The 26,788-nt window shown below is 39.3% G+C and overlaps 2 long non-coding RNA genes across 3 annotated transcripts in view; one reads left to right on the top strand and one right to left on the bottom strand.

The window, feature by feature from the left end:
• LOC148219767 (uncharacterized) overlaps positions 1-16,560 on the bottom strand; it is a 60,288-nt gene extending 43,728 nt beyond the window's left edge. The window contains exons 1-2 of one of the 2 annotated variants that reach the window (XR_015799679.1): positions 10,854-16,560; positions 4,608-4,692 (exon numbers count right to left, since the gene is read on the bottom strand). This is a non-coding gene — a long non-coding RNA (uncharacterized LOC148219767). The remainder of the gene's footprint in view (positions 1-4,607; positions 4,693-10,853) is intronic. The other variant, XR_015799681.1, reaches the window with a different exon arrangement.
• On the top strand, positions 12,305-25,583 carry LOC148219766 (uncharacterized). The gene is made up of 3 exons (XR_015799682.1): positions 12,305-12,441; positions 15,933-16,702; positions 24,612-25,583. It is a non-coding gene; the product is annotated as an uncharacterized LOC148219766 (long non-coding RNA).
• Positions 25,584-26,788: the final 1,205 nt, after the last annotated feature.

Raw genomic sequence — 26,788 nt, 5'->3', positions numbered from 1 at the left:
TCCTTTTCAGATTTTTTTTTCTTTACATAACCAGTTCAAATAGCTATATTCCTCAATTGCTATGAAATCAAACACAGAGGCAGTTCCTTTATAAAACTGTCACTAGAAGGTGCAGGAGACTGGGAGGGAACTGGGAGGACGCTGTTAGTACACCCACGGGGAAATAAACAGGGAAGCTGTTCCAGAACAGTAAGTGTAGCAGTGTAGCAGAGTTAGCTGCTTTCAAATCTACAGTGGGTGGGGGTAGAATTCTTGTCCCATGAACAAATCCGGCTCTGATAGCATGTGTTTAGAGCCTACATTTTGAAGGGCTGTTCCAGCTCTCTCCACATTCCATGGAGAAGTGAAGAAAAATGCTGGATTCTGTATATGCAGACAGCAGCACATGTGAAACACAACTTTATGGATGCTGGACAGCCATCAGGAAATGGTGCCTTCATATATTGCAAAACGTTAGTCCAGCAACAATGAAATAACCCACCAAAACTGATCCCTGAAAATCCAGTATGTTGATCACCAGTATGTTGCTCTTCAGCCTGAAGTAGTTGTGTCCAGAAGGGTAGAGTATGGCATCAGGAGAGCAGGAGGCCCTAAACTTGACTTTGTTTTTTTAGACCCTTAGAAAGACAGTAAGTAATTTTTGTAAGCTTTGCATGGGGCAGGCAGCACTGCCTTGCACAGTTGTTGGGAGTTGTTTTTTTTTTTCCTCTTTGACTGTGGAATTTTTCCCATTGACAAGCTAAGAAGCACTCATAGCTACGTCCTTGAGACACAAGAGGGGAAACTTCCCTGGTTTTTTGGGAATTTCTCTCGGAGGAGGGGGACACTGCGAGATTTAGAAGCAGGTGAAAGGAGAGCAGGGGAGTTGCTCTCTCTCACTCACTCTTGGCTACGGAGGAGGCGGGTCACTGCTACCATCATCATAGCCCAGCCAGGAGCTACTTTGTTCTGCTGCTGCTGGATCCCACACCCCTGCCCTGCTAGGACGCCCTGCCATTTCAGCTTGCTGTTTCCGAGCATCCTGCTGGAGCACTGGGACCGAAACTGCCCCATGGTTCGTGAAGCAAAGCCTCTCTTTTCCATCCCTTCCTATCTGGGCCCAGCCGCCACTACCGCGTGCTCCCCGAGCTCCCGCCACAGCGCCCCCTGCCGGCTATGACGGGAACTGCACCAAAGGGAAAGTGCCCGCGGCCAAAAGGGACGATTACTGGGTTCCTGTTCTCTTCGTTACTAATTCCATAGTTGTTGTTGTTTTGTTTGCCTTGTTATACATACTAGTAAAGAACTGTTATTCCTATCCCCATATCTTTGCCTGAGAGCCCCTTAATTTCAACATTATACTAATTTGGAGGGAGGGGGTTTACTTTCTCCATTTCAAGGAAGGGCCTTTCTTTCCTTAGCAGACACCTGTTTTTCAAACTGAAGCAACAGTAAAGATCAGCAGGACAGTGCTGAAGCTTCTGAAAGTTAGAAGTCATAATAACTTATAAGCTAAAAGTCATAATAATCAGTAAAACAAGATCTCCCTGCTGTTTTAGCTTCAGACTAAGACTAAGAGGTTGATGTTGTCTTCCTTATTATCTTATGGGTGTCCTGATATCTGGCCTAGAGTGACATGGGCAAAAACAAAGCAAAAATCTTTGGGCCATACAGCTGGTATAGCTGCAGTGGCTGGCACTGCAGGGACCAGCAACTATCCTGACTCATTTCAATTCATGACAGCAATATTTGCTGTCATACCTGAGATAGGGAGGAGGTCCTGTTCCACAGCAGCACAGATACATTTTTTTTTTAATTTATGCAGAAAATATGTCTTATCACAGGAATAGAGTTGGCCAATACACCAAAGGCTTGCAGTAGACCACTTGGGGCTGGCACAATCTCAACAGAAAGGACTGCTAAGAGCTCAGCAGCCCCATACACATAGTCAGAAATTACCCTGTTGCATATATTGCTTTCATTTTGGACACGTGGAACTGAAATGACCTTCGAAAGTGCTGCTTCCATCACCCCTCCCAGCACTGCCCTTATGGCTTGCTGCTGAGGGTCAGGGAGCAACTGGAATGCTCAGAAGCATCAGGCATCTGCCAGCCTAACTGCTTTTACAGCCTCAGACCAAAGGTGGGGTTTTGCATTAAGCATCTCCTTTGTAAATTCAACCCTGAAATTCTTTCTGAGGACTTATTTGGTTATGTTTCTGGCCAGCCTCTGGCCTTTCCTGAGAAACAAAAAAGGTGTACAGATGCTGAACAAGAATCTCAACTTTAAAAAAAAACAACCTTCAAAGTTGTTTCCTTTGTGTTATTCGAACCAAACAGAATTTTGCTGAGACAAATGACAACTTGAGTGAAACATGCCAGTGAACACATGCACAAGTTACAGCTTGTTAATATTAGAGAATTATGTCTGTCTGAATGAGGGTCCTTTACAAGTGAAAAACCTCTTCTGCAACTTTGTATGGCTCAGGAAAAAGTGCTTTCTTCTTTTGGCAAGAATTTAGATCTATTGTTTATCAAAAATCACAGAATTATTTGTGTTGGAAGGGACATTAAAGATCATCTCATTTCCAACTTCCCTGCCACAGGCAGGAGCACTTTCTTCTACACCAAGTTGCTCAGAGCACCATCCAACCTGGCCTTGAACACTTTGAAGGATGAGGCATCCACCATTTATCTGGGCTACCTCTGCCAGTGCCTCACCACACTCACAATAAAGAATTTCTCCCCAATAGCTGACATAAGTCTATCCTTATTTATCATGAAGCCGTTTCCCCTTGTCTTATCACTCTTGTCAAAATTCGCTCTCCAGCTCTCTTGTAGCCCCTTTAGGCACTTGAAGGTATTCCAAGGTCTCTCTGGCGCCTTTCTTCTCCCAGCTGAACCACCTCTTCACAGTAGAGGGGCTCTGTTTCATGCTAGGGAACAATTTATTGGAGGTGGTAACGAATTCCCAATTATCATTAAGTGGTTTCTGAAAAAAATCTTTTCTTTCTACTAAGTTTGTTTTTTACCTTTCCTCTGAGGCAGGACTTAATATTTACACAAACCACTCTTAATTTGATTTCTTGTTTATTTGTTTGTTTGTATGTTTGTTGTTTGTTTGTTTTTCTTTCAGAGGGACTGGTAACTCATGGCATTTTTTACATCATTTGCTATACTTTTAAAATCTTCCCTGGTTCTTTTAATCACTTGGAAGGTGGGTATTTTTGGTTTAAAGCTAAATGAAATTTTGCTCCAAATCAAACATTTATAGATTAGGATCCATATATAAAATCTCTTGTACCTGTATCTTGAATTCTGTGCTTGGGATGAGATGCACAGGATGGTTTGACTTTTGTTCTTTTCAACATTTTTGAAACTGATTTTCAAAATTAGTTATCTGGCCAGTCATGAATGCAATTATTCAGTTTTTATAGGTAATAGCTATATTTCAATATGAGGTCTCAGGGGTCACTTCGGTTTTGTTCAATATGACAGGGCAAAATCTAATTGATTTCCATGGCAGGAGCAGACTAAAAGCAAGTGGCCATTCAATTCTCATAACTGGATACATCTTAATTTTTAAAAGTGAGGCTTCATTCATCTAAGATCATTTTATTGGCATGGTTCCAGATTACTGATATCCAGCTTCCCTTGAGTTTTGTAAAACTACACCATTATCTCAAACACCTTTACCACTTCTTGTGAAATGTGTAAGCCAATGTCCTGTTGTGCTGGATACAAGTTGTGCAGACATCAGTCACAACACTAAAAAAAAATTTACATATGCATAGATTTTTATTATTCATGTTTTTCTTCTCTCCAAATCCACCCCATCTTATTTGTAGCTGAATTTAAGTCTCCATGTTCTCCATGAGCATAGATCAATTTATTACACCAGCCAATTTAAGTGTACAGCCTTATCTGAAATATATCCTAGATCAGCTTTACACATAGATACTTGGGATGAAAGAACAAGAGATTTAGGCTTATTTGTTCTTTTCTTTGAAAAGACCAACACGGTGAACTTGAAAAGAGGACATCTAAGTTGAATTCTTGACTTTGCCAATTAATTTTTGGGAATTGTTAAAGTTGGGAATTAATTTATTTTCTCACTGACTCTGCTTCCTATCATTGAAAGCTTTTTCTTTCCTTTTTCTCTCATATCTATTTAGATCCTTAACACTTCCTTCGCCTCTTGCTGTTTCTAATGATCTTAATACTTCCAGATCCCAATATGATACAAATAATAACCACAGATTTCATACAATTTCTGCTGTGGCAGCATGAGATAGACTCAGTCTGATGGGTTTATACCAAGGTCATATGGGGCTTTTGGGTAATGAGGTGCTTTGAGAGAAAAAATATAAAAGAGATTGTACTGATTTATGAACATTTGTCATCAACCAAAGCCTATGAACCCTGAATACCTTAGTTTCTCTGCATATACAGGGGGAAAAAAGGCAGAAAGGAAAAAAAAGAAAAGAAAAAAGGTCTTTCTATTGTAGAAGGACTATCAGTAGATATCCTATTAGTTTGATGAGGCTCTCTGTTAATGAGTTTGAGCTCCAAATAAAAAAACAAAATATCAAGAATAGAGTCAAATTTTTAATCTTGTGAATTTCAGACCTCAGTTATAAGATCATAGTCCTTTCCTCTCTGATCCTTAAATCTGGCACCAGCTGCAGTAAGGTTTCTCAAAGCTATTTCATGACTGGAAAATAAAAACCAGAAAAAAATGAATTAGAAAGTAAGGAAATACTCTCAGGATATCAGGAAGTACTGAAGGAAAAGAAATGGGAGACAAATTCACATTAATACATCTGATTTTGTAGAGAGGTTTTCTTTCCAAATTCTCCTCCAAAATGTTAGTCTGTATAATGAATTGGACTAACAGTTATACTATACATGCAACAACTACTGTAAAATGTGATAAAAATGATGGGTTAACAATCTACACAGAAAAACAGTGATGACAAAATAACAGTGATTTGATCTTTCATGTGAATTTTCAGTTCGGTCTGTAATGAGAAATAAAATTAATGATGAGACGATATAACTATCAAAAAATCCTCAGAAAGAAACTTAATGAGAAGGAAAATATTGTTCAGATCCCAATGCTTGTAATCAGTAAATTATTAACAACTTTGATAAAATTGAACAATTAATATGTAAAAGTGTCATAAAAGCATGTAGAGTCTCTAGCACACAGCATGAGATGTTGCTTAATAATAAAGAGCCTGGTTTAGTCTAAAACTTTCATAAACAATATCTTTTTATATTGTCCTTTACATTCAGAAAATTATCCCATTTTTCAAGAGATCTTTTCTTAGGATGTTAATAACAGAGTATAGAGTTTTTGAAAAGGCTTTTCAGAGATAATCTTCTCAATTTTTAAGGAGTGACTGCACTTCGTATTTGATAGCAGCAGTTTTATTTTTAACTGTATGAAAGTTGCCCTTGACTATAATGAGGTATATTAAGGATGTAAATATAACATAGGCACATGTCTATAAGGGAGTCTGCATGATTCACATTGTACACATGAAAGGTATGTGCAGGTTATTCAGGCCTGCTTCTGCTGTTATGCAGATTGATAGTGATTGATAGATGTCAGACATCTTTAAAAATCTAAGTGATAATATACAGGTGATGCATTTTGAAGCAAGGCTGATGCAGATGCCTTTAAGATCCAGAAACACTAATTCAAGTCATGTCCTAGACTCACTCTGATGACAGTCCTCATGTCTTGTCAATTCAACTGCAAAGAGTTAGGGGTCCATTAGGCTAGAAAACCAAAAGCACCCAGCTGTGAGTCTTTGTATGCCTCTGCTTTATGCACCGACTGAAAGGAGACTTCAGTGAGATTTTGTTTCCATTAGGCAGTGGTGTACATGTTCTTACATGTTACAAGAGGGATATTTACAAGACAAGCACCACTGGTGGAAAATCTATTCCTGAATAAGTCTGAATAGAGGATGTTATAGCTCTGAAGAGAGGATGTTTTCCTGCCTGCAGAAGTATCTTGGTTTGCTTTTATAGAAAATTCATTGGGTGTGCATAGGGGCTCACCCACAAATAAGGGTACAAAGCAAAATCACACTTTTCACTTCACAGAACTGGCCTAAACAAACAATATTTACTTTTTTTTCCTATGACCTGGCAGGCTGATGGAGTATACAGAATTAACTACAAAAGCGTATGGAGAGCTCCAGTGTCATCTGATACACAGAGTCACCTGAAATGTCTCAAACAGGTAGGATTGCAATGAGATCTGATATCAGCCAGCTACTGAGGAAGATATTCTGTGTCAAGGAAATCCTTCCAAAAATGCAGTCAGCACGAATGGTCAGTGAGAAAAAGCCAGCACAGAAGCCGTATTATTCTGTTCCCATAGGTTTGACTCTCTCCAACTTGTTTTTCCTGTTGAAATGAGATCCAGCTAATAAAGTTCTATATAATGTATTCAGATTCCTGTGGTAACAGCATATGTTTCTTTTTTTTTCACACAACATTTTTTCAGAGTCAACTTTATATGTATGATTCCTGCTTGCCACAAATCTTCTCAATTTAAAAACTATATCTAGCCTGAAACATTTTGTTTTGTCCTCTGGTTGACTGTCTGTGCCACTGAAAGACATTCTTGTGAAGAAGCGCCTCTTTGCTCCTGTGGTTACTAATACTGTTCCACAGTTTCCAAGGGTGATGGTATTATATTGCTCCAGCCACTCAGTGCACCCTGTTGAGTAATTTATTGGCCAAGATCCTAACAGTGGAGAGGCCTGTCTAGAATCCTGCTGAATTTTAAAAGATAGGAATACTGCACTTCATAACAAGCAGCCATTAATGATAAATAACAACATAATTCTTATGGAATTATGCCTGCATATGCATGAAATTCCTGAGCATAATAAAAAACAAACCAAAAAAGTTAACCTCTTGTGTGCTGTGTTCTGGTACATAGTTACAGTATAGTGGAAAGAACATGACCCTATAGCTGTCCAGCATTATAATTAGCATTCCCCATACTCAAGGCTATTATCCAAAAGACAGTTTTGTCTTTTATGTATTCTGTCTTGTGCAAAATTGTACCCTTAAATGTGAGTTCATGGCCCTTTCTCAAAGCCAGCCTTTTGTTTTCAGTGTAGCCCCAAAATCAATGGACTGGCAGGATATGCAGCATACACCCACAGGGTCAGTTTGATGCTCATTCACTAGATACATGTGGTGCATTGTAAGGATTTATATGAGATAACAATGATTTTCACTTTTCAAATGTAGCCACATGAGATTAGGATATTGGGCAGAAAAAACGCTACCAACTCTTTTTGTCATCTTATTAATGGTGAATAGCAGAGTCTGTACATTTTTCTTGGATTACGGAGTAAAAACCTGCTCAAAAATCTTCCTGTTTCTCTTCTCATGTATAAATGAAGCTGTGGATTGTACCTTATTAAAACAAATGGAGGCACCTCACTAACAATCACCAATAAGTAGTTTTCATGTCAGAATTGTAAGTCTGGATAATTCTGACATTGAAAGTGTGATAAATGTGATTCGTGCTAATTAAGTTGTAACTATATTAACAAAATTGTATTTAGATCAATAGAAGACAATTGTTACAGAGTGAGAAGGGGGAGATGGGTGAGACAGGATAAAAGACATCTTACAGATGTTGGGAGTCGAAGAAAGAGGTTAGAAGAAAATCAGATAAGAAGAGTCGAAGGACGAAGGTCTGATAAGTGGCATCTAGAAATACAGCTTCAACCTTGAAGCTGTCAAAAATGGAATGATCACAAGCATGGGACTTAATTAAAGTCATGTTATGGAAAACATCTGCTCAGTCACACAGGGCGCCTGCGCTACCTGCAGGTCACACCTCGGTCACTGATGATGATGATGGGCCTTCACCGGAAATAAGACCCTTAAAAGGATAAGAGACCCCCTAACCCATTAGTAGAGCATGCGCCGTGCAGTATAGTTACGTAGATCTTAGGAATAGAAACTAGGAGGAGCTTTCTAGAAACTTCTGTAGCCTACAGTATATAAGTGGGATTGTTAGCCTGGATGCTTTGATACGTGAGGAATGGCGAACCACTCCCCGTATCCCCGGTCGGAGGGGGGGCCCCTCCCCGGTCGGTTTTGCTTATGCTTTATACGAACCTCAATTATACTAAATTACTTACTGTCAAATTTTGTATATTCTTAAATATATGCACTTTGATTGTTTCATCTCCAATACTTTAATTGTCATCTCCAATACTTTGATTGTATTCATTTTGTTACTATTAAAAACTTACTATTAAATTTAATCTTGTTGCTTGATAAATTGGGAAAAATAGAACATCATTCATAACAATTTGGTGCCGAAACCCGGGAACTCCAGTCCAAGTGAAGAATGGGTAGTTTTGGGAAGGAGCTCCCCACCAATTGTTAAGGTGGTCCCAAGGCTAGACCAGGCTCTCTTGGAAAAGGAGTTCCAAATTAAAATAAAGCATAAGCAAAAGAAGCTCGCTACAAGGAGGCATGCCAGAAGAAGAAGGCTCCCGTGAGAACGCCGGCAGAAAGGGAAAGGTGCCCGTAAAACGTCTTGTGCACAAGAACCCTGTGCGAAAATGGGCTGTGTGAGTACCATGGGGTTGGGTAAAGGGGGCGGCTGTGTGCTTGTGTGTGAGTGAGAAATGTCTGAAAGGGGAGAGCGAGTGAATACCCCGGGAGGGACTGGGAGGGAAAGTCCCAGCCCGAGAACTCACGAGAAAAGTCTTTGAGAAGGGAGCTGATGCTCGGAAGAAGTGATTTAAGAAGGGAGTGAATGAGTCAGGTTCAACTATCTGTTGGGAGGATAATAGATGGAAGTTTCAGTACGTGATTAAGAAAGGATTGTGGAAAATAGTCAGAAAGAGAGGTTGGGGAGAGAATAAAAAGAAAAGAAGGAATTAGGTGTGAAACAAGTGTTTGGCAAAAGAAGTGAGATTGGTATATTAAGCGAAGGAGTTGAACCGCAGAACGAATGAGAGAGAGCAAGGGAAATGTTGCTGCCAGAGATGGGTCAGAGGAAAAGTAAAATCTCTGACCCAGGGGTTGTGAATTATGAGAATAGTTCACGAGAACCCGGTGTGCCTGGGAACCGAGAGGGGGTTTACCAGAAGGGGAGCGAGATTCCTCAGGACAGCCCCCTGGGGATAGTGTTACAATACTAAAGTACAAGGGAATCCCAAAGAGAAAAAGTAAGCAGAAAATTATACAGTACTGTATGTTTGAGTGGAGAAAAGAAAAGATTTGTGCAAATAATTTGTACTGGCCAGAGTTTAAATCATTTGAAGATTAGATTTGTCAGGTTTTAAATCTATATATGAGTTCAAAACAACGTTTTAATTAGGAAAAAAAAAGTTAATATGCTGCTTTGTGGCTTCCAAAAAGTGTGTGGGGGGTAAATTTATAGTTCAAAGGCAAGAAAAAGAAGGTTATTCCTTATACCCTTTGCAAACTAAAGGACGGGCAGCAAGAAGGGACTGGCTAAAGCCATGGGACTCGTTAAATCACCTCCCACCCCCATACAGACAGCCTGTCCAGCCTGTCCAGCCCTTGGTCCCCGATGCACCCCCTATTCAAGACGAGCCAGTAGCACACAGAACTAGAGGCAGAAGGGAACAAGAGGAAGAAAGTGACAAAGAGGGCGAGGAAGCAGGAAGGGAAGATAGATTATACCCTCTTAGAGAGGTTCCAATGGCAAATCTGGCCCCAGGACAGGGACCTATTGGTTACATGAGTGTTCCCCTGAATACTAGGGACGTTAGGAAATTTAAGAAAGAGATGGGCAGGATGCCAGAAGATCATATTGAGGTAGCAAAGAAACTAGATCAGTTATTAGGACTGAATATTTACACCTGAGTGGAATTGCAGTCTATTTTAGAAATCTTGTTTACAGTGGAAGAGAGAAATGATTAGATAGTCAGGAATACAGGCTTAGAATAGAGATCATTAGAAGCCAAACCAAAGAGATCAGAAATGGCCTATGGCAGATCCAAATTGTAATAATCAGGAGGTAGAACATAGGCAAAATATGAGAGATTTCAGGTAAATGATTATCCAAGGTATTCAGGAAGCAATGCCCAGAGGACAAAATATAGGGAAATGTCTGAGTGAGCACCAAGAGAAAGATGAATGCCTGGCAGAATGGTTAAAGAGACTAAAAAGAAAAGGATTTGCAGTTATACTCAAGCATAGACCCCGATACACCAGCAGGGCAGGTCCTTTTGAAAACACAATTTGTAGCTAAGTCTTAGGGGGGGGACATCAGGAAAAAAATTAGAAAAGTTGGAAGATTAGCAGGATAAGAGCTTCAGGAGTTGTTAAAGGAAGCACAAGAAGTGTATGTTCGGAGAGATGAGGAAAAGAAAATTAAAGCCAGGATTCTAATAACAGCAATCCAAGAAATACAAACAGCCACAAACACTAAGAATTTATCAGGAAAAAAATATTAATTCAAGAAAACTAAGGGGGGGTCAGGAGCTCATTTATTTAATATGAACCAAAATACCAGAAGACCCCTTGATAAAGCTGAAAGTAGATTCTCAAAATGAAGAAATCATATTTTTAGTAGACACAAGGACTTTGTTTTAGTTTAAGGTAAATTTAGAAAGAAACTTTTGAATAGAATTTTTCTGAGAAACAAATTTAAGCAATCTTTTTTTAATTAATTAAAGAAAAAAAAAATATTTCCTCAGAGAGAAGTGGAAAAAATAACTATTTATTTAACAGGCAAAACACTTTTCAGTATAAAAATGAACAATATTAAACAACAAAACTTCTTATTGTTTCAAAAAGATGACAGATTCAAAAGAAGGTTTTTTTGTAAGTTGCAGCTTAACTTACTTAGTCTGGTATCAGTTCCTTCAGTGCTGGGAAATGCCTTGGCCCAGGCCAGGCTTGGTGGGCTACGGTGTGAGCTTCCAGTGCTTTCTTGGGTTTTCAGTCCAGAGCAAAATTAAATAATTCAAGAAAAAAAAAAGAAGAAAAACACACTCCAGGGAATTTTTTACTTTAATTGGTTAAGAAAAAAAAAAAAAAAAAAAAAAAAAACAAAAAAAACACCTAACCAAAAAGCAAAAGAGAGTTCTCTCCCGCTGTCCACTGCAGACAACTAGGTCTGTGAGCAGGAATGCGGGGGAGTCAGTGTAGTTTCTGATAACTAATTCTGCACTTTTTCTCTCCTCTTTCACTCCTGGAATCAGTCTTAAAGCTGCAGAATTCAATATTCAACACCAACTGAACAGACTATTTAAAGATACAAGCATCATAAAATAAAAAGAAACAATTTGGCTGATAATAAAGCAGGGGGGAGCCCTAGGAAAAAACGGCAGTGTGAGTGTGGCTTTTCAGGAAGCAAAAGCACAGGGTGGGGCAACATGCTTTTCCTTGGCAGAAGTGAAAGCTGTGAAAAAGCTGGGGGTAACCCTGAAAAAAGGATGAATTTTTCTGCCCAATAGTAAAAGAGCGGTGCCAGGACTTTTGGCCCAACAGATCCCAGACAGCTCACATGGGGGGGATTCACTGGGGCACGAGAGCACTTTGTGACCATTTTTGTAAAATTTTATAAAAAAAAAAAAACAAAAACAAATTACTCAAAAAAAATTGTAATAAATCAAATGAAACTAAGGAGAGTACTGGGTGCCAAAAGCTACAGTCCATATAGGGTTAGCATAGAACCACTGTACTTTGGGACCAAGGGAGAATGTGATTTTTGTATGTGCAGTGAAAAAAAAAAATATTATTTTACTGCTGTTTGAAATACCAGTTTAAAGTTGTTTTAAAAGGTGCATTATCAAAGTCTGGACATCCTGAATTAACTGCCTGCTGCAACCTCATTGAACCTGAAGGCAGAACAGCGCTGATGAGAAAGAATCAGACACCTAGTTGATCAATGAAAACAGCCCAGGAGGATTGAAAAATTTCTCCAAAAGCCTCCAACAGTCAACATTAACTGATTTATTTGAAGAACTACCACTCAAGAGAAAGAGACTGGTAACACCTATTATTGAGGAGGCCCAAAAACAATTAGAACATTGGCAATGTCGTACTCATGGCTTAGAATGCCGCCCATGGATTTGTATTCTTTGCACTTGCTGTTTTTAATTCATGGTGGAGAGTAACTAGGGCAAAAGAAAAAGAGAGACAATTGCTTTGTTTCAGTTGTTCAGGGCGTATGCATGATCAGCTAACAACAGAAGGATTTTTTAGTGACTTCTATGGGAAACCATTAAGACATGAAAACGGGACCTTTTATGCCGCAATTCAACTAATAGAGAATCAGGACCAGCTACTCCTTGCCATATTAACTTTTGTGCAGGCTAAAGAACAAGCAATCCAAAATATTATAAATCAGAGTATCATAACTGGCAATTGCTGTGGAGAAGAAGTCTATGTGCCACGTAGTAAAACGTCTCACCAGCAAATTGGCATCGTGAGTATATCTATTGGTGGAAAAGAAGCTTTAGAAAACCAAAAAGAAGAATTATTTAATTGAAATAGTGTAATTTTGTTGTGGTTGGCATATCTCCGGAGCTTTACTAAATTGGGGGAAAAAAAATAAAATTATTAGCTAATCAATCTAGGGAAAGAGATAAGGCAGTGCTGCAGAACTATAAATATTTTGTGCCATCTTTGGAACAGAAAAAGTTAAAATAGATCGTGCGAACCTTATGAGGCCAAGGGTACCAAAGAAAAAAGAAATCCCAGGATGAAAACTTTGCTACCGAGAAGATGGACATCTCGGCCCTTGGCTGCAACCCAAGGGGCCTTGAGACAGGTAGAAAGTTAAAATTCCTGAGGATTCTTTTCATGGTGCTTACAATAATACCCCTAGCAGCTGGCCAGAACCGTAAGACTGCATGGAATGGAAAAGAACAGGCCATGCAGGAACAAATTACAAGACGACAAACCACTCAAGAAGCAGAAATAAAGACACGAACCCTTCCTGATCCCTGTGACAAATGCAATCAATCCATGTGGGTCAAGAATAAGATGGAATCAGTATTTGTGGCACACCCATATATTAGTGCAGCTTGTTATGATCGTAGCAGCTTCTTAGAAATTTGTGTAAAAAGTTCAAAATTGTATTGGGTAAGAAAAAATTTGGGATTCAGGGGACGAGCTCCTTACCCTAATGATAATCAACTCGGTCCTAGATACGAACATTTTTTTGTGTTTTGAAAAGGATGAAAAAGGAAAAGGGTCAAAGAAAAAACTAATTGGAAAACAAAAAGAAACAATGAAGGATAGGGAAATAATCAAAAAGAAAGAGTTAGAAGAACTGGATGAGCTGTATAAACAATTAAAACAGCACTATAGCGACTGGGATTTGCCAACTTCAAACAAAAATTTGTTTGTAGATCTGATGCAAGAAATTGCCACCGAATTAGGGTTATCTAAATGTTTTGTTTGTGGAGGACTTAGGATGGCTGAAAGATGGCCATGGAGAGGTGAGGGTTTGGCTCCAGAACAATTTTTAAAATGGAATCATACACAAATTTCTAAGACCCTAAGACGGCCTGAAGGCTGGGTCCTGAGTCATCAAGTCATTGGAACAGTTTGTATAACTCGGGAAGGGAGAAAATACACTGAAGTGGTAGGATATACTCCTTGCCTATCTACTTTAGTAGTAAATTCAGACAATAACACAAAGACCTGGCGACCCAAGAGTCCTACTGGATACTGGGGAATAGCAAAAGAAATGAATTGCGAGTGGAATAATCAAACTAATTTGTGCTGGCATAACAGTTCTGGAGCTAACCCCTACCAATCCATAAAAGACTTGAAATCTTATTGGGAACAACCAGAAAATACAAAAGAAAGATGGAAAGCCCCTGATGGAATATATTGGATTTGTGGGCAACGAGCATAGTGAACTACCCCGAAAATGGGAGGGAACTTGTACCTTAGGGATTATACGACCCTCCTTCTTTGTCATACCAAGGTCTAAGGGCGATGTACTAGGAACACCACTTTATGAAACCTTAGAAAGAACAAAAAAAAAAGAGAATTAAATCTCGACTTTCCGATGGCGGGAGGAAACCAAAAATGGAAAGATGAAGAATGGCCTGCAGAAAGAATTATAGCATACTATGAACCTGCTACTTGGGCTCAGGATGGGTCTTGGGGATATAGAACTCCAATTTACCTATTAAACCGGTTGATAAGGCTCCAGGCCGTAGTAGAAGTCGTCTCAAACCACACAGCGGACGCCTTAAAGTTGTTGGCCAAACAGCATTCACAAATGCGAGCATTTGTATATCAAAACAGAATTGCCCTAGACTATCTGTTGGCAGAAGAAAGAGAAGTTTGTAGGAGGTATAATGAATCTGAGTGCTGTGTGGAAATGGATGACCACGGGGAAACCATCACCAAACTTGCTGGCGAAAAAGTGGCACATGTACCAGTTTAAAAATGGAATTCTATCCTGAAAGCTGACTGGTGGAATAATCTTTTTGAGGGTGTGTGGTGGAAAAAATTAGGATTCATGCTATTGTGTTCTGTTTTAAGTCTATTGTTTCTGCCTTGCATGATATCCTATCTAATCAAACTAATCCACTCAGTAATTCAAGGAATGCAACTTACAGCCATGCCCATGGATCTAAAATCAACAGAAAAAAAAAAAAAAAATTAAATTCCTTGATGGTACTGAAAGCACAATCCACTTGCACTCGAAGAAGAAAAATCGAGAAAATAGTGACTGAATGCAAAGAGAATACCCTGGCATGAGAAATGTTAACCAAATTTGAGAAAAAGTGTGAAAAGCTGAATGCCACATGAAAAATGTTAGAAAAATTAGAAGCTAGTATAAAGAAACATAGACGATACCAAGTAGCAACTTTTTAGAGCACGAATCAATATAATCAAAAAGAGAAATGGGGGAATTGTGATAAATGTGATTCGTGCTAATTAAGTTGTAACTATATTAACAAAATTGTATTTAGATCAATAGAAGACAATTGTTACAGAGTGAGAAGGGGGAGATGGGTGAGACAGGATAAAAGACATCTTACAGATGTTGGGAGTCGAAGAAAGAGGTTAGAAGAAAATCAGATAAGAAGAGTCGAAGGACGAAGGTCTGATAAGTGGCATCTAGAAATACAGCTTCAACCTTGAAGCTGTCAAAAATGGAATGATCACAAGCATGGGACTTAATTAAAGTCATGTTATGGAAAACATCTGCTCAGTCACACAGGGCGCCTGCGCTACCTGCAGGTCACACCTCGGTCACTGATGATGATGATGGGCCTTCACCGGAAATAAGACCCTTAAAAGGATAAGAGACCCCCTAACCCATTAGTAGAGCATGCGCCGTGCAGTATAGTTACGTAGATCTTAGGAATAGAAACTAGGAGGAGCTTTCTAGAAACTTCTGTAGCCTACAGTATATAAGTGGGATTGTTAGCCTGGATGCTTTGATACGTGAGGAATGGCGAACCACTCCCCGTATCCCCGGTCGGAGGGGGGGCCCCTCCCCGGTCGGTTTTGCTTATGCTTTATACGAACCTCAATTATACTAAATTACTTACTGTCAAATTTTGTATATTCTTAAATATATGCACTTTGATTGTTTCATCTCCAATACTTTAATTGTCATCTCCAATACTTTGATTGTATTCATTTTGTTACTATTAAAAACTTACTATTAAATTTAATCTTGTTGCTTGATAAATTGGGAAAAATAGAACATCATTCATAACAGAAAGTTTTACCAAAAGAAAGCTCAATTTAATTACATTGATAATGACAGGTTTTAGCAAAAGATTAACAATCAGAAATTTGGAATTTTTCTTAGTCTGAGGTCTGATGAAAAATCATGACCCTTACCACAATCTGGTTTTTAAGTTGAAAATTTCTGCCATTGTTAATCAAGGGATTTGACTTTGAAAAATTTTTTTTACTGTTATCTTTCTTCTCTTCCAGGTGAATTCATGGACGTACACAGGTATAAATGTAACTGTGGGCAAATTTCCCTAATTTTAATCCCAAAATGAGAAGTTCTGTTTTCAAAAGTGAAGTTCATGTAAAGTCCCAAGTGAGATGAAGCAAAGGAAATAATCTAGTGTTGTGTTGCGTTGTTTAATGTTAATTTTCCTTCTATGTTGGTTCGTCCCAGTTTCGTTCCCCTAAATTAAGTACATAATGGTTTTTCCCTTTCCCGCCTTTGTCCTAGTAAGTCATCCTAAACCCCTCCCCTTTATCTGGAACCTTCCCTGTCCCTCACCCTAAACCCTGCCCCACTGGATGTCAATCCTTTGTAGCCCCTCCCTTTGTTCTAGAAGTTTTTGTGTCAAGCATTCCCTTTTGTATTCATGATTGGTTATATTATATGTATCCCCACCCCTGGTTTACCTTATTGGCTCAATGTATCCCTTTCCCCACCTTCTGTACCTCCCCCCGTTAACCGTTATTGGCCAGAGTTTTGTGCCCTCCCCTTGCTCCTCCCCCATACTTAAGCCTGTGTAGAACCCCTCAAACTGCCTTTTGCGGTTCTCTCTCCGGCCCTCCTGACCTGTTACCTTTTCCTTCAATAAATCCCTTCCCACAGAACCGTAAAGGGTCTCTCCTGCGCCTCTTTGTCCCTCCCTGACGAGGTAGGGAGCTGTTGCTACAGCTCTTCTGCGGCTCCCAGAGTGGTGCCGGGGAGGGGCCACTCACCGATGCAGGCTTCCCAGAGCTAGCCGTTAGCCCAGGTGAGGTGGGCAGTGGGTGGAAGATGCGTCAGTCTAGGAAAAAATTCAGTTTGATGCGCTGTTTATAAAGCAATTTTCTCATGGGACCCTGACTGGCGCACTGGTGATCAGCACTGTTACAAATTAGGTATTTTTTAAAGAATCTAATAGGGATTTAGGAGAAAAAAAAAAAAAAAAAAACTCCTGTTGTTGAAAAACCTTTTATTGGATTCCTATGTAAAAAAGGTAATTTTTTTTCTCATTTTTATTTTTCCTGTGATGGTGATGCAAGAAAACATTAAAAAAATAGGTCTCTTTTACTCCATTTATTTTCAGATTTCAAAATAAGTAGGAATACCATAGTCCAGACCTCTAAAACAGCCTTCTAGATCTGTGCTACTGCCTAACCTGAAACATTGCTGTTACATGTATTTCTGTACAATTTCATGTTACATTTTCTGCCCAGAATAGAGAAAAACCCCATACCTCATCTGCTTTGAGTATGGTGAATATCCTTCTATTCAATCTGTCTTAACTGAATCTTTTGTCCTTAGAAGGCCAAAAAGCAGGAAGTACCTAAAACTGAAGTTTACCATCAGTTGTACCAGAGAATTATTGGTGATTTACAGATTCACAGAAGGGTGATTGTGTTGGAAGAGACCTCAAAGCTCATGCAATTCCAACCCTGCTGCCAAGGGCAGGACATTTCCCACTGGACCAGGTTGTTCAGGGCTCCATCCAGCCTGGGCTTGAACACTTGTAGGGATGGGGCAGCCACAGCTTCTCTGGGCAATCTGTGCCAGTGCCTCACCGACCTCACAGTGAAGAATTTCTTACTAATAACCCCCTTTCTGTTTGAATGCATTCTCCCTTGCCCAATCACTCCATGACCTTCTCAACCTCTAAAGCTCTCTTCCAGCCTCTTTTTTTTACTGGAAGTAGAAGCTGCTCTAAGGTATCCCCAGAGCTTTGTCTTCTCCAGGTTGAACAAATTTAACTCTCCCAGCCTTTCCTTCTAGCAAAGGTGCTCCAGCCCTCTGAGCACCTTCACAGCCTCCTCTGTACTCCCTCCAGCAGATGCACCTTTAGGTTCTTTAGACTTTGCATACTCCTATGAACATCATCATGCTCCAAACGATGCTGAGGTGGTGCTCACCATGTCAATGTTATCCAGAGTCAGAGTTTTAGACCATGCCAAACCCACGTAATGATTCTTTATATAGGAATATAGCTAAAACAGCCCCACTTTTACCTGGGATATCCAAGCAGATATAGGCAGTGTGTTAAAGGTAAAAAGAGAGAATCTGATCACTGACACTCTCCCCTCATGTGGCGCTTTTTGACTCCTATTCCATATAACCAGAGCTGAGTGAAAAAATTGCGTTAAATAACTAACGCAACAAAATTTAGCCTCTTTTCCTAATTTGCAAGCAGATAATGATTTTTTTGAGCAATTTTTTTTTCAAATTTATCAAATGCATGCTGCACAGTTGTTTGGTTACTTCATTCATGAACACAAATAACTCCACAGGCATATGAGATTATGAAGTCCTGAAAGTTCACATATACTGTTTAATTGTAGGTAATTAACTAGGAGTTTTAGCCTTATTTTCTGTGTGACGGTTAAGGAACAAGCTGTACAACTATCAGTTATTTTCCTTCCTTATTTCTGAGACTGGTGCATTACGAATTTGTCTAGCTCCATGAGGTACAATGTATTTATTTTTCCTAGTTTGTGTTTTAGTTTTTGCTTTGAGGAGTGAACCATTCAACAAATTGTAAAATTTTTTTACTGAAATAAGTAATTTATTTTTAGTGTTCTTATAAATCTAGCAGCGTTTTTACTGTTTTTATAACACCTGAGTCACCCTGCACTGAAACAGCTCTTATGACTAGCACTGCATTTGAACTTTTACCATAAATTTGTGTTAAAAAATTACCTGCTCAGCTAATTGAAAAAAATGTTTTTCAGTAAATTGGCCTCCATAACAATACTTCAGTTTCCTTTTTATTTAGAATCCAAGATTTTTAAAAAATATTTTCTTATATTCTATCATTTGTACTTTTACATAGTTAGACAAGTTAGATCCATATGTTAGTGACAAGGAAGTTATTATTGTGAGATTTTCATAATTTTATGTCAAATACATAAATACCCCTAGTTCATGAGATTTTTTTTAGCTATTGTATCAGGAGGCTTTTAAATCATATAGCTAACCCTTCCCAGATTTGGTTCTTTTATACAGAGAAAATAATTGATATTGTTTCCATTATTCAGTGCCAACTGAAACAACAAAAATATTGACCTGGTATTTAGCATCTGAAGCACTCCCAGCATTCCCAGTCCAGCGCAGAAGTTAAATAGCTCTGCTTTTCCACTGTGCAATGCAGAGAATGTGGTGGGAACAGAATAGCAAGGCAACTCAGCTGGAAAATAAGTCAGATAGATGAAATATTTGTTGAGCAATTTTCTCATGTGAATATGCCTCTAGCTGGTATATGCCAGTCACTAGTCCGTGGCATCAAGTCTCAAGGATTTATTCTCAAGGAAAAACTGCACTGTAAGGCATCATAACTGTGGAGACAACATAGCAATTTTAATTTTAAAAAGAGCTCTATCTTTCATAAGACTAACAGACAAAGAGTCAAGTTTTAATATTCTCAAGGGGTCCTTTTTCAGATAAGAATTTTTTAACAAAGGAATGTTAAGGTAGGTTCCCTTTCTTCTTCTCTGTTAGACTCATATTCATCATTGGCAACAAGACATCATTTTTCATTTTTTAAAGATAAAGACATCAAATGTGATAGTGTTGAATTTAAAATTAATAACAACTGCTATATTATTAAAAAACATGTTTGCCCCAGATGTGCTGATGTCTCAATAGAATCTTCGTGCAGAAAAAAGGCACATATAAGTGTTTATCAGCTTTGCAGCTTATAAAACCAATGTCCTGAATAAAGACAGCAACATATCCACTGGGTGTTATCTGATCAAAAACATTTCACATGTACAAATTAAAGTTGGGAGGAAAAAGAGCCAGAGAAAGCAGCCACATTAGGAAAGCTTCTCCTATTTAAACAGTCAGGCTTTAAAAAAAGACAAAATGAGAGCTAAGTGAATACCCCTTCAGGGTTCATATTTTCACAAATGGGTCTCTGAATCAGATAAAGATACGAAATGATTCTGTTTTCCAGCATGATGTGGACACTTAGCTCTACAGAAAGCATATTTAAAAGTATGTGTGGACAAAAAAGAGAGCTAAGCCTAAAGAGGCATGCAGGCAGCAATTAAATTCAATTAATATTACAATTAATATTGCAAAATTAAATAATATTAACCTTATGAAGAGAAAAAGTGCCGTACCCTAATGCATAATATTTGTGCCATCCTAATGTACTGCTGACCTACAAGAGTAAAAGCAGCATCTGGATGTGGTAGTAACACAGTGCAAGACAAGAGGTTATCTCTCACATACTGACAAAATTCCCGTAGAAAGGTTTCTCAGTTAATAGCACTTTCCTCTCCAAGATTACCATTCTGGAGAGCCTTTCAATTTTTATTTATAAGCTATTTCTGTCTCTGACCATAAAGGTTCAATAAATAGCTCTACCACTACTGAAACTCAAGAGGCTGGCTCATTTATGTATCCCCTTTGGCTTACTTTCATGCCTAAGGTGTCAATTCCTCATGAAAACTTTCTGGGGGGCAGGCATATGTAACATCACTTTCCCATCTATATTCTTGAGTTTCTGGAGGATATCAGATTATATCATCACCGCCCTGGCAGTATATTTAGATAGCTTGTTTACTCTTTCCACAAAATATGCATATATTTGATGGGCCTTCCTTTTTTTACATAGTAATTTCTTGAGCTTTATTTTTCACAGTTTTATATCTAGCCATTTGCTTATGAATACTTTACAAACAAAAATTGTTATTAAGTTTGTAATAAATTACTCTTACCACATGACTTTTTAAATTCAGTGCACTTAAAAAAACCTGTTCTTTAAAATACAAAACAGCATTAGTGGTGGAAACACTGGGACAGTTTCAACATTTGACTTGCCACAATGATTTTTCAGGAGCTGTTTTTAAGTTAAAAAACAAAACAAAACAAAAAAAATTCCATTGCTGAAAAGATAAAGAGAGAAAATCAGTAATCTGAGAATGGAAATCAGTCCTGAGTAATTCTTATTCAATTCTGAATCTTTCATTTGTATGATATCATTTTCCTATACGCTTTAAAAGAATGATAATTAGTAATCTCTTTATGTACTTAGAGGAGCAGAAATGTTATTGATACAACTAAATTAAATACACTGCAAAGAGCAGTATTCTTGAATTGGCCACAGTACCGAATGCATTCATGGTCTTAAATGCAATAGGAATTACCTACTTCCTTGGAAAAGCATGAATCACAGAACCATAGGATTGTTCAGGTTGGAAAAGACCTTTAAGATTGTTGAGTCCAACCCTTAACCTGGCACTGCCAAGACTACTAACCAAGGTCCCCAAGTGCTCCAACTACACACCTTTTAACTCCTTCCAGGGATGATGTGTCCACTACTTCTCTGGGCAGCCTGAGAGAGCTTTTCTGACAGAAGTTAGTGATTTGGATGGGCAGCAAGGGGCCAGAGCTCCTTACCAAAGTTCAAAGCAATTTCAAACATGTTGCCTTGTACTTGTTACACATTTTTTGTGATAGTCATTACCAGCTTGCTTAAAGCAAATTCAGTGGTAAGCAGGACAAGAGATCAGAGTCAGGCACTCCTTTTCAGACCAAATTTAAACAGCTTTACAAGGGGGACAGAGCTACTTCTAATGAAGTGTTAGCAGTCTACAGTGGAGTTGCACCCACAAAACTGTTTGCGACAAACTCCCTAGCAAAGTCATAGAATCATAGAATAATTTCGACTGGAAAAGACCTCTAATATCATAAAGTCCAAACATTAACCCGGCACTTTCAAGCACACCACTGAACTGTGTCCTTAAGCACTACATCTACACATCGTTCTGAAGACTTTCTGGGGATGGTGCCTCCACCATTGCCCTGGGCAGCCTGTGCTAGGACTTTCCCACCATTTTGGTGAGGAACTTTTTCCTAGTTTCCAAACTAAATCTCCACTGGCTCAACTTGAGATTGTTTCTTCTTGTTCTATCATTTGCAACCTAGGATCAGAGACCAACTCCCACCCTGCTACAGCCTCCTTTCATGTAGTTGTAGAGAGTGAGAAGGTTTCTCCTGAGCTTCGTTTCCTCCAGGCTGAACACATGCAGCTCCCTCAGCTGTTCCTCATGAGGCTTATTCTCCAGACCCTTGCGCAGCTCTGTTCCCCTTCTCTGGACTTGCTCAAGCATGTCAAATCTTTCTTGTCATGAGGGGCCTAACACTGAAACTAGAATTCATGCTGATGGCCTCAACATCTTGCACTGAATACAGAGGAGAATTAAATGCACACCGTGCAAGCCAGCATGAGTCCAAAAATCTCTTAATTTTTAGCCTTCTCTTGACAATGTAAGACCCATTTTGAAGCACAACTTGTGTTGTAAGTTGGCATCTATAGATGACAAGAAACATCAAAAGCAGTCTATCTCATAGTGGAATAGTGTGGACAGCTTCACAGGGACAACACCAACAGAGGAGAAGGACATCAAAGGTGACCTGTAAGTCCACTGGTCTGCCTTCATTTTGCACCTACTTGTGTAGATAGGCACTAGATGATGGCAAGGTACTTAAACAAATCACGATTTTCAGTTCTATATCCTAAACTACATAGGTGTCTCCTAATGTACTAACTTAATGCTATGCCTCTTTTAGCTCTCTATTTTCAAGATATCTAATTTAGGAGTGAGAAGATGAGTGTGGAATTACTCTGAACTTTTCTCTGTATTATGGGATAACACAGAGAGTCTCTAAATCTTAATTATTTTCAGTGATTTGGGTTTTTCTAAAGCAAAAAAACTTGGTGGAGTTTACACATCTCAGAACATATTTGTTTTGCAAATCAAATATAGCTGGCAGTGTAAGTGCGGTTAGTTATATTTATTAGATTAGATTAGATTAATTTTATTTTATTAGTATAGTATACTTACAGCACACCAGACCAGTCATGATTATTTTTTCTCCTGATGAAAAGCAGGGAAGGAAAAGGCATCATAAGAGGGAAAAAGAGAGCAACACTGAAGGCATTCAGTTTGTGACAGGGTAAGGGAAGAAGGCACCAGTTCTGGACTTTTATACTGCTTCACAAATTATTTTGCTTTGCCTGCAGCCCATGAAACTGCAAGTCACCAACCTGTGATTCTTTACCCCAGAGCCCCAAGGGCCTAGGGGCTGCTATTTTTTCCAGAGTTTAACTCATGACAGTTCCTCCTTCATCTTGCTCCCATCTGAAACTAGGGGAGAGATTTTTTCTAAATAACACTTAAAAGACTGTATTTTCTAAATTTAACTCTTACTTTCCTTTGTTCTCCAATACAGTGTAAAGCATGGGTACTTTGACACTTAATCTGTAGAGGACTGTATCATCTGAAAATACCATCAGACCAATGATCCCTGAGTTTCTGCAATGTAAGACCTAGTTTTCAACTGTTTATGACCCTGCCAAATACGTTTGGATTAATCTTTTCTCTATGAAGTGTGTTCCATTTTATTTTCCTTGCCAGGGATGTGAGATGAGTTGTCTGTTTGCATCTGGAAATCTTAATCAGTCCTGTCACCTTTTATAAAAGAACAAAGAAAGCTGTTTTAACAAATGAAAACTATGAAGGAAGTATTATAATTGGCATCCCTTGGCTCACAGAAGCAGCTATTACCTCCTCCTGCAGGTCCTCCCACAGCTGTAACCCCTGCCAACTCTTGTCTAACTTGGCTTGTAGTCAGTGCTGTGATACTCAATTGCTTTGAATCAGTGTTGATGACTGAGATAAGGCAAACAACATGAAATTCTGGATATTAAAGATAGAAGTTCCTTTGTTATGTACTTGCCAAATACTGCTGATGCACTTGTTTTTTATTCAGAGTGGGAAGATAGTCAAAAAGGAAGTGGCTAGCTTTGAAAGAGAAGTAGTGCTTTCAATTTCTGAAAATAGCTCAGACACAGAACTGGGTAATAAGAATACATGACTAAGTAAATATGTGTTTGAAATGTACTTCAGCATTTTTCCTCTGTCATACACAAATAGTATATGCAGTGTTTTCAGAGAATAAATTAATTTTCATGAGCCTGGAGTGCTTCTTATCTATATCTACCACTGGCAGACCCAAGATACTGCTTGGTGACAGTCAGCAAAGGTTTGCTAAAAACCTATAATGAAATCCATTGTATGAATTGCCCTTTTCCCCCTGATTTTCACTACAGTTTTCACGCAGATAGAATGGAGAAGACTGAAGACGCTATTGTACACAAGCTAACATTGTCTGGCATACAGGTTTTCTAGGTAACATATTTATTTTCTCAGTACCCAACAGGAACACTGGCAGAAACTGCACTGCAGGTGAGGAAATTATAAGAGGTCAGAAATTTGTAGGTGCGTTAGAGAGTAGAGGAGACATTGGTGATTGGTAATAGAAACCTCCATTAGAACATGAAAGCCTGCAATATCCTAGGATGTTAGGGATGAGGAAAAAGCATTCAGTGTGTGACACATCTGCTCTTCTTTGCTGGCCAGATCCAGTTAGATGGTACACAAAAGTGTCTTATAATGAAGTGAACAAAGATTTTCCATGCCTACTAGGGTGGTAACCCTGGAACTATGAAAGAAAAAAAAATCTCTTAGAAACCACAGAGCACTTGCTAGTACTTTAAAAGATTGTACAAGCCAGGAGAAAAGGTTTTTATGTTGGCTAGTTGAAACAGAAAAAAGAACTTACTAAGACATATGGTGTGATGATTTTTTTATTTTTTACCATTCTTTTTTTCTTTTCAGTTTGACCATGAGTCCCTCTGAGCAAAGCAGAATCTTCACAACCTGTGATTCTGGTTATAGGGGGGAAAAAAAAGAGCATGAAATCTGTGGAACTAGAAAAGGAGTCCCGATTCATTCCTACACACATATACCTATACTACAGTATACATAATGGAATTTTATCTGTAGATAGATACAGCTGTATAAGGTAAATGTGGTGATTCCTCTGCCTCACAAAGCAAAAGGAGGTATAAAGGCTGATTACTCTGGCAGGCAGACTTCCTGATGATGATGTTTCAAGTCTGGTAAGCAAGCAAGTTCCTGAGCCTCTACACAGCACATGGGAACCATGTCAGGGAGGGACTGAGAAGCAGAAAAGACAAATCTCCAGAGACAGCACTTGAATCGTTAGAACTGTTGATCAAGCATACCATTCACAGGGTAATGTCGGCACAGTGGGAGCAGAAGAAGGAAAGAGATGCTGGTGATACTGCTGCTCTTCCCCTGCAGCTACTGAGCTTTGCTGAGAAGTGTTGTGGTTTACTATCTTATTATTGTTTTCCCCCCGTGTTAATGATTTGCTCCAATGTTGTACTCCCCTGTTTATTGTTAAGTCAGTTGACCAAGTTCCTGCCCTTACCTTGTCCCATTCCACTATTCCAGATTATTCCCCGTCACTCTTCCAAATCCCCTCCTATACCACTATCAGTCTTCCCTAACCCCTCCCATCCTTCCAGAAATTTCCATGTCCATTACCCTTCCCTTAAAATATTATTGGTTGTCAGAGGTTATTCCCCGCCTTATTGGTTAATTATGTGTTCCTCCCCTAAGCTACTGTGATTGGTTTGTGTGATGTACCCTCCCACGGGGGAGGCCCTGTATTTAAGCTGATGCACAGTAGCAATTTTTGCCTTTGGTTGGATCCACTCTTGACCTTCATCTGCTTCATCTCCCCACGTCCTGTAATAAACCTTTACCCTTGGACCAACCAAAGGACTCCCTCTCATCCTTAACCTCCCTCAGACGCTGATGCCACCAGAAGGGCCTTGCAGCCATAGCTGTATCCTGGGAACATCTGCCTCCTGGGAGCAGCCCACTCTTGGCACCAGCACCCACCTGCATGAGCTAGCCAGGTGGGCCGAGGTGTCAAGTTGTGGAGCAGGTGGGCCACGTCAGAGAAGTAGGTCCAGAGAAGATTAACATACCAAAATTTTGCGTCTCTTGTAAAACCTTATCTTTCCCTTTGACTTAAAATCCTACACAACTTGATATGATAGTAAACACTAATATTCCACATATGGAATTTTAAAAGTTTGACTCTGCTTTCAAAAATGCAAGCAGCATCTGGACATGCTTTGAAAAAAAAAATCCATTTAGAACAGAGATATGTCTAAAGTTTGGAGCACCAGGTTTTGTTCAGGGCCATCTAGATTGTACACTGTCTTGGTGTGAAAGACAGGTGTCTCCTAGGTAAGGTAGGGCCCTCCTTGGAAGTGGAGAAAGTAAACTCCCTCCCTCCAAATTAGTATAATGTTGAAATTAAGGAGCTCTCGGCAAAGATATGGGGATAGGAATAACAGTTCTTTACTAGTATGTATAACAAGGCAAACAAAACAACAACAACTATGAAATTAGTAACGAAGAGAACAGGAACCCAGTAATCGTCCCTTTTGGCCGCGGGCACTTTCCCTTTGGTGCAGTTCCCGTCATAGCCGGCAGGGGGCGCTGTGGCGGGAGCTCGGGGAGCACGCGGTAGTGGCGGCTGGGCCCAGATAGGAAGGGATGGAAAAGAGAGGCTTTGCTTCACGAACCATGGGGCAGTTTCGGTCCCAGTGCTCCAGCAGGATGCTCGGAAACAGCAAGCTGAAATGGCAGGGCGTCCTAGCAGGGCAGGGGTGTGGGATCCAGCAGCAGCAGAAGGCAGCAAGGATGAAAAGAAAAAAAAGCAAAAACCAACACAGACTTTGCCATCTGAGAATTCCTCTGGTGTTCAGGACTAGGGGCCAAATTTGGGATGAGTTTGCTCTGTAGATACAGATATTTAAATTCTATTACCTGGCTATGTTCTTATTTCCAAAAGATAAAGAAATTCATTGTAATACTGAGAACATCAGGAAGCATTCATCACCATGCCTTTGGGATGTGCCTGGCAGTCTGTAGAGAAAGTACCACACACGCTACCACTTTCAATTGCCAGC

This window comes from Sturnus vulgaris, chromosome Z (genome assembly GCF_052056855.1).
Source record: "Sturnus vulgaris isolate bStuVul1 chromosome Z, bStuVul1.hap1, whole genome shotgun sequence".
Classification (NCBI taxonomy): domain Eukaryota; kingdom Metazoa; phylum Chordata; class Aves; order Passeriformes; family Sturnidae; genus Sturnus; species Sturnus vulgaris.
Note: the sequence above shows the minus strand (reverse complement) of the source record. Positions and strands in the feature narration are given on the sequence as shown.